Source organism: Anolis sagrei, chromosome 13, assembly GCF_037176765.1.
Source record: "Anolis sagrei isolate rAnoSag1 chromosome 13, rAnoSag1.mat, whole genome shotgun sequence".
In the NCBI taxonomy this organism is placed as follows: Eukaryota; Metazoa; Chordata; class Lepidosauria; order Squamata; family Dactyloidae; genus Anolis; species Anolis sagrei.
Window position 1 is genome coordinate 19,820,803 of NC_090033.1, and position 8,258 is coordinate 19,829,060.

General features: G+C 47.8%; 1 pseudogene; it reads left to right on the forward strand.

Annotated features, from left to right (window-relative positions):
* The first annotated feature begins 7,039 nt into the window (after window positions 1-7,039).
* LOC132783198 (large ribosomal subunit protein eL18 pseudogene) lies at window positions 7,040-7,716 on the forward strand (annotated as a pseudogene).
* The last annotated feature ends 542 nt before the right edge of the window (window positions 7,717-8,258 follow it).

An 8,258-nucleotide genomic window follows, 5' to 3' on the forward strand; every position in this document is an offset into this window, starting at 1 on the left:
AGGAAAAACAAGGAGGCGATAGGGCCTCTTCAAGGAGAAGATGGGGCAATGCTGACAGGGAATACGGAAAAGGCAGAACTACTGGTCCAGTGTGGGCTAGGCAAAACTACGGTGAGGTGGATCTGGAATTGGTTAAATGGACGAACCCAGAGGGTGATTCTCCCCAAGGCTTCCTCCTCTTCATCCTGGAAAGAAGTGACGAGCGGAGTGCCATCTGCAGGGTTCCGTTCTAATGACTTAGATGAAGGGATAGAAGGCAGGATGATCAAGTTTGCAGACTACACCAAATTGGGAGGGAGAGCCAAGACTCCAGAGGACAGGAGCAGGATTCAAAATGATCTTGACAGATGAGAGAGATGATGGGCCAAAACGAACAACAGTGAAGTTCAACAGTGACAAATGCAAGATACTCCACTTTGGGAGGAAAAACGAAATGCAGATACAGAATGGGGGACGCCTGGCTCGAGAGCAGTACGTGTGAAAAAGATCTTGGAGTCCTCGGGACAACAAGTTAAACATGAGCCAGGAATGTGATGGCTTCAAACTACAAGAGAGGAGATTCCACCTGAACACGAGGAAGAACTTCCTGACTGTGAGAGCCGTTCAGCAGTGGAACTCTCTGCCCCGGAGGGAGTGTGGTGGAGGCTCCTTCTTTGGAAGCTTTTGAACAGAGGCTGGATGGTCATCTGTCAGGGGTGATTTGAATGCAATATTCCTGCTTTTTGGCAGAATGGGGCTGGACTGGATAATAGCCTATGAGGTCTCTTCCAACTCTAGGATTCTAGGATTCTATGACCACACCAGCTGGGTAAAATCAGCAAGCAGTTTATTTAGGAATATATGTAGCCAAAGCAGTAAAAAAGTAATCCACAGGAAAAAGTAATCCAATTGATACAAAGGAAGACACGAACAAAGAGTCCAAGGACATCCATGAAACTAGGCACTTGAATCCATGAACAAGACATAAGCATATCCCATCGGCAAAACGTGAGCTAGGCAGAAATTGGTGCTTGAAACTTGGCATTATTCCAATGTTGCCTCAACTGAAGCAAACATCCCTCACAAATTTTTGTAAATAAAAATGTAACGTTCGTTTGTGGAATTAACATAACTCAAAAACTGAAAGGGTCTTTGAGTGAAATTAGTAATGGTTAAAAGCCTTTAGTAAACAAATATCAGAAATGTACCCTTTCTCTGTAACATGGAAGAAAATGTTTTTAAAACAAGAGGTGACATGTAGAGGTCATACAAAGTTCGAGCTTACATAGGAAGTTGGGTTGTGGTTAAGCACAAAGTCTGCAGGTGCAAGAAGGTACTTTCCATCAAAAGGTCAAGGGAGGGGGGCTGAAAAGAGAGTACTTTCCATGACCAAAAAACCCTTGTATTACTTGAGTATAAAGGTCAGCAGAAACAGAGGAGGGCATGGCAGTCATATCAGATATCAAAAAGGGATTTTCAGTTCTATTTTCCATGAACAAGTTTCAAGATAAGAGTTCTTTTGTGATTGCTAATTGTCCTTTTCAGAGCCAAGGCAGCTTCCTGGTTGACTTTCCCACAAGGAGAGGGGAAGGGGGCAAAGGGTTCAGAGCCAGGTCAGAAATGTGAAGGGAAATACATGGGGAAATATAGGAATCACAAGCATTTCATATCCGACACCCCCTCCCTATCCCACCCACCAGAGGAATTGATTAAGATAATAAATCCATAAAAGCGTGAGTCCATAGTTCATTCAGGGGGAATTCATATGCGAAAACGAGTTCTTTAGAGTCCAAAATGTTTTGTAGAAGGTCCAGTAGTCACAAAAGGAGCTTGGTGATTTCCATTGAGCCCAAGGATGGAGTCCTGCAGCGCCGAGATCAAGCTGGTCCTTGATCCTTGGGAAACTATAACGCCCTCCTGTTGGCAGTATATCACTGTCCTTTTTTAGGGGTGCCTTTCAAATCTATGATACTATATCTGTGTGTCTGTGAATCATATCTATCTATCTATATATTGATGACTGGCTGTCTCTTTGTCAGGAGGACTTCGATTACGTTTTCTTCCCTTATGAAGGGAGTTGGATTGGATAGCCTTAAGTATTTTCTGATGGTCATAGGGGTTCTGTGTGGGAAGTGTTGGGGTTCAGCCTGAGTTTGAACCTGATTCTCTGTTTGTACCTCCTGATGCTAATGAAAATATATTTACTGATGCTAATCAAAATGTACTTCTTGATGTCAATGATCCTGAAATTAGTGACAATGCTCCTGAAATTAATGAGGAAGAAACTTCTGCAGATTTGGAAAATGAAAGTACCAGTGTTCATGAGAATGTTTCAGAGGGAAGCCATGACCTTTCACTCCCTTCTCCACCTGGGAACCTTAATGAGAATAGAAGGGGCCAGATCTGGTAAGACAGGAGTAAATCACTCAGCTTGCGAAGGTCTTCCAGATTAAAAGAAATACAAACAACGGCTTCAAAGCAGGGAGGCGTTTCACGAAACCAATTCCTCGGCTTTAAGTGCCTTCCGCCGGGCTGACTTTCTCAGTACAGGCATCGTTTTAGATTGATGAAGACCTTGGCAGTTCTCCCGGTTTCCCTGGCCATCGTCTTGAAAGTTTCTAGGACACCAAGTACGGTTAGTGGATTGCTAACAGGTTCCAGTATTTTGCAGTGTGGCTTTGGGTTTTGATCTTGTTCATGGACATTCATGTTTGCTGATTTTGCTGTGGCTTTTGACTTTGCATTTTTCCTTTATTTTGTAACAATTTTTCATCAATAAAAAAAGGATTGTTTTTTCACAGTCAAGTGTGGTGGATGGTTATCTTAGGGCCTCGTTTCCTGCTCTGGACTGGGACCCCAATGCCAGTCTCTTCCCTGAAAGCTTCATGGGGTAGCCACACCGAGTCTCCAGGGCAGGGGCTTGGCAGAGGCGAAGAAGCGGCGAGGGCAGCGGCAGCGCAGCAGCAGCGAGGCTCGGCTTTTGACAATCAGCTGTTTCCTTAAAATTATATTCTTAAAACTTAAAAGGTTATTCCCTGAGCGTAGAAGCCCAAATTGCAAAAAGCGAGATAGCAGATAGTGTTAGAATTTAGCCAGGAAAAATATGCCATCAAAATGGAGGCGATCCGCCATCTTGCGGATATGGGGACCCGAGGGGTTTCCGTATCCGCGGTTTGGAGGAGCGCAGATTCGGCCTCCCCGAGACGCCAGGAAGGCATCCCAGGCAGGCCTGCAGTCATAGAAGCCCAAATTACAAAAAGCGAGATAGCAGATAGTGTTAGAATTTAGCCAGGAAAAATATGCCATCAAAATATAAGCGATCCGCCATCCCGCGGATACAGGGACCCGAGGGGTTTCCGTATCCGCGGTTTGGAGGAGCGCAGATTCGGCTTCCCCGAGACGCCCGGGCAGGAAAAGGTTAGTTTCATGCATTTGAATAGTTTTGGGCAAGAAAGAGACACAAAGTATCGAGCTATAGAGTCTAAAAGTTGCAATTTGATTATCCAGGGCCAGGGCTTCCCAGTTCTCAGTGGTTGGTTAATATCTTTAGTTAATGATCTTTCCCTTACTTTTAATGGGAAAACCCCAGCAAGACGATCCAATGAGTCCCCGAAAAGGAGGGACGCAGGGAATGAGCGAATAATCCCCTGCTTCTTGGTGGAGGCGTAATGGCGCTCCGAATCTAGTTCAGTCGACAGAGATCTCTGGTCCGTTTCCCATAAGAAGAGGAGGAGGAGGAGGAGACACTCTGGGATTAATTAAACCCTCTACTTCTCGCTCACCGGCGTAACCTTTCTTTTATGCACTTTGGTACAGAAGGAAAAAGTCAAGTCTATTATCGATGTGGCTCCAGGGCGATGAGGGAGTAGTTATGCGCATCCCAGACGCGAGCCAGAGAAGAATCTAATATGGAGGCAGGCAGGGATGCACCTTCACCCCAGATGCATCTTCTACACCAGGGATGGGCAGACCCAGGCCCTTGGGCTCTTTCCCCAGGCCCTCCTCCCTCACATCATCCGATCCTTCCTTCCTACTCTCTTTACTTCCTTCTTCCCTTCCTCTTTCTCCTTCCATCCCACCCTTTTGTCCTTCCTTCCCTCTTTCTTTCATCTCTTCCTGCCTTCCATCCGTCCTTCCTTATATCCATCCATTCCTCCTTCCCTTCCACCTTTTTGTCCTTCCCTCCTTCCCTCCCTTTAGTCGTTCCTTCCTTCTCTCTTTCCTTCCTCCTTCCCACCCATCCATCCTTCCCTTCCACTGTTTCGTCCTTCCCTCCCTTTAGTCTTTCCTTCCTTCTCTCTTTCTTTCCTCCTTCCCTTCCATCTATCCATCCTTCACTTCCACCGTTTCGTCCTTCCCTCCTTCCCTCCCTTTATTCTTTCCTTCCTTCTCTCTTTCTTTCCTCCTTCCTTTCCATCCATCCATTCATCCATCCATCCTTCTCTTCCACCGTTTCGTCCTTCCCTCTTTCCCTCCCTTTAGTCTTTCCTTCCTTCTCTCTTTCCTTCCTCCTTCCCATCCATCCATCCTTCCATCCTTCCCTTCCACCAATTCGTCTTTCCCTCCCTTTATTATTTCCTTCCTTCTCTCTTCCCTTCCATCCATCCATCTATCCATCCTTCCCTTCCACTGTTTTGTCCTTCCCTCCCTTTAGTCCTTCCTTCCTTCTCTCTTTCCTTCCTCTTTCCCATACATCCATCCTTCCATCCTTCCCTTCCACCATTTCGTCCTTCCCTCCCTTTAGTCTTTCCTTCCTTCTCTCTTTCCTTCCTCCTTCCCATCCATCTATCTATCCTTCCCTTCCACTGTTTCGTCCTTCCCTCCCTTTATTCTTTCCTTCTCTCTTCCCTTCCATCCATCCATCTATCCATCCTTCTCTTCCACTGTTTCATCCTTCCCTCCCTTTAGTCTTTCCTTCCTTCTCTCTTTCCTTCCTCCTTCCCATCCATCTATCTATCCTTCCCTTCCACTGTTTCGTCCTTCCCTCCCTTTATTCTTTCCTTCCTTCTCTCTTCCCTTCCATCCATCCATCCATCCATCCTTCCCTTCCACTGTTTCGTCCTTCCCTCCTTCCCTCCCTTTAGTCTTTCCTTCCTTCTCTCTTTCTTTCCTCCTTCCCATCCATCCATCCATCCTTCCACTGTTTTGTCCCTCCCTCCCTTTAGTCCTTCCTTCCTTCTCCCTTTCCTTCCTCCTTCCCATCCATGCATCCATCCATCCTTCCCTTCCCCCCTTTTGTCCTTCCCTCTCTTTATTCTTTCCTTCCTTCTCTCTTTCTTTCCTCCTTCCCTTTCATCTATCCATCCTTCGCTTCCACCGTTTCGTCCTTCCCTCTTTCCCTCCCTTTATTTTTTCCTTCCTTCTCTCTTTCCTTCCTCCTTCCCATCCATCCATCCATCCATCCATCCATCTTTCCACTGTTTCATCCTTCCCTCCCTTTATTCTTTCCTTCCTTCTCTCTTTCCTTCTTCCTTCCCATCCATCCATTAGATCCCTTCCCTTCCCTTCCCTTCCCTTCCCTTCCCTTCCCTTCCCTGCCTGCCTTCTTTCTTTCCTTCTCCCTTCCCTTCCCTCCCTCCCTCCCTCACCCCCTTCCTTCCTTCCTTCCCTCCCTCCCTCCCTTCCTTCCCTTGCCTGCCTGCCTGCTTCCTTCCTTCCTTCCCTCCCTCCGTCTTTACTTCCTGCCTGCCTGCCTGCTTCCTTCCTTCCTTCCCTCCCTCCGTCTTTACTTCCTGCCTGCCTGCCTGCTTTCCTTCCTTCCTTCCTTCCTTCCTTCCTTCCTTCCTTCTTCATTCCCTTCCTCCCTCCCTCCCCCACTTCCTTCTTTCCTTCCTGCCTGCCTGCTTGTTTTCTTTCTTTCTTTCTTTCTGTCTTTCTTTCCTTCTCCCTTCCCTCACTCCCTCACTCCCTTCCTCACTCCCTTCCTTCCTTCCCTTGCCTGCCTCCTTCCTTCCCTCCCTCCCTCTTTCCTTCCTGCCTGCTTTCTTTCCTTTCTTCTTCTTTCCCTCCCTCCCCACTTCCTTCTTTCCTTCCTTCCTTCCTTCCTGCCTGCCTTCCTTCCTTCCTTCCTTCCTTCCTTCTTCCCTTCTTCCTTCCTCCCTCCCTCCCTTCCTTCCTGCCCTTCCTTCCTTCCTTCCTTCCTTCCTTCCTTCCTTTCTTTCTTTCTTTCTTTCCTTCCTTCTTCCTTCCTTCCTTCCCTCAATTCCTTCTTTCCTTCCTGCCTACCTGCCTTCTTTCTTTCTTTCCTTCCTTCCTTTCCTCCCTCCCTCCCTCACTCCTTCCTTCCTCACTCCCTTCTGTCCTTCCCTCACTTCCTTCTTTCCCTCCTTCCTTCCTTCCTTCCTCACTCCCTTCCTTCCCTCCCTTCCTTCCTTCCTTCCTTCCTTCCTTCTTTCCATCACCAGGCAGCCAGTCCTCCGAGCAGGGAGTGCTAGCATGCGGCCCCCAAGTTAGAAAGTGTGCCCATACCTGATCTACACAGAGGAATTAACACAGTTTGACACTACTTTAACTGCCAAAACTCAGGACTAAGGGATCCTGGAAGATGGTACATCATCATCATCGTCTTGGCTGAGAAAGCTTAAGACCTTGCCAAGCAACATCTCCCATCACTTCAAAGCACTGAAGCAAGGCAGTCCAAGTGGTGCCAAACTGCGTTAATTCTGCAGTGTAGATGCACCCATTGTCTTGGCCCTCCCGCTCCGTCGGCATCCTTCGAATCCATTTACAAAGCGACTCCGTCTTGGCTGGCACAGACCGACGTTGTTATGCCTCGAGATGTTCTGCGATGTTTGCTCTGTGTTAATCTAATAAATTGACCAATCGTTCTGTTAAGAAAAGCAAGGCGGCTAATGGATTCCGGCCCTGGAGGACAGCCTCGCCGGAGAAACCACGGAAGAGGAATGTTTTTGGCACCGCGGCCGGATTCCGGAGGACCCTCGAGACTTAATTGCAGGCGGGGAAGACGCCTGGAACGTGCTTCCCTCGAGGCCGGTTGGGAGACGGAGGGAGGGCCGTGCAAGCCAAGTCCAATTATTATTTGAAACACATGGCGGATCTGCCGCGGCCACTTCCTTTCTTTTCCGGGCGCCGCCGACGCCGCCATGGGAGTCGACATTCGTCACAACAAGGACCGGAAGGTTCGGCGTAAGGAGCCCAAGAGCCAAGATATTTACCTTCGTCTCCTGGTCAAGCTCTACAGATTTCTTGCTCGACGGACCAATGCCAAGTTCAACAAGGTGATACTCAAGCGACTGTTCATGAGCCGCACCAACCGGCCTCCACTGTCGGTGTCCCGCTTGATCCGGAAGATGAAGCTCCCAGGGCGGGAAAACAAAACCGCTGTTGTGGTGGGTACAGTGACAGATGACGTCCGCATCCAGGAGATCCCCAAACTGAAGATTTGCGCCCTTAGAGTGACAAAGGGTGCCCGCACCCGAATCCTAAAATCTGGAGGACAGATCGTGACTTTTGACCACTTCGCTATGGCTGCCCCTAAAGGCCAGGGAACAGTATTGCTTTCTGGTCCCAGGAAAGCCCGGGAAGTCTACTGGCATTTTGGCAAGGCTCCTGGCACCCCGCACAGCCATACTAAGCCATACGTCCGATCCAAGGGCCGTAAGTTTGAACAGGCTCGAGGTCGCCGTGCCAGTCGAGGCTACAAAAACTAGATTGGTTACAAAATATTTGAGAGCTCAGATGTATGGGATTAAAGTTACCATTCTGAATATAAATAAACACCATGACACTGAAAATTATTTGAAACACAACAAGATCTCTCTGCTGGTTGTGTTGCAACTCAGAGTAAGCTTCACCTTGCTTCCAAACACCACCACACAAGAGCTGTAGTTTTATAGTTTATTGAGGAAAAAAGTCCAAGTCAAAATAAAGAATACACATTGCAAAGTTCCAAAGAGTTTGGTTGAAAGCAGAATATAGTTCCAAAGATCTTCAGGTAAAAACAAGAGGCACAATCCAAGGTAGAAACAGTGAAACAATTGTCCCAAGAAATCCCAAGCCTGTTGCTTTCCGGCTAAGATTATCCCATGAAGCTTTCAGGCTAATAAGCTACGTTGAACTGACTCTTTCTCTTAGTTTGCAAGAAACCTAAATACCTTTCTAACATGAAAACATTATGCTCTCACCAACATGAAAGCATTGCGATGACCTTTCCCCGAGCTGGCTTCTCGTCTGCCGTCCAGGCGAGAACTCCACCTGACCTGCAAATCAAGGCGAGCTTGCCGGGTCAGGTCACTAACAAGGCTGTCTGCACTTTCAGT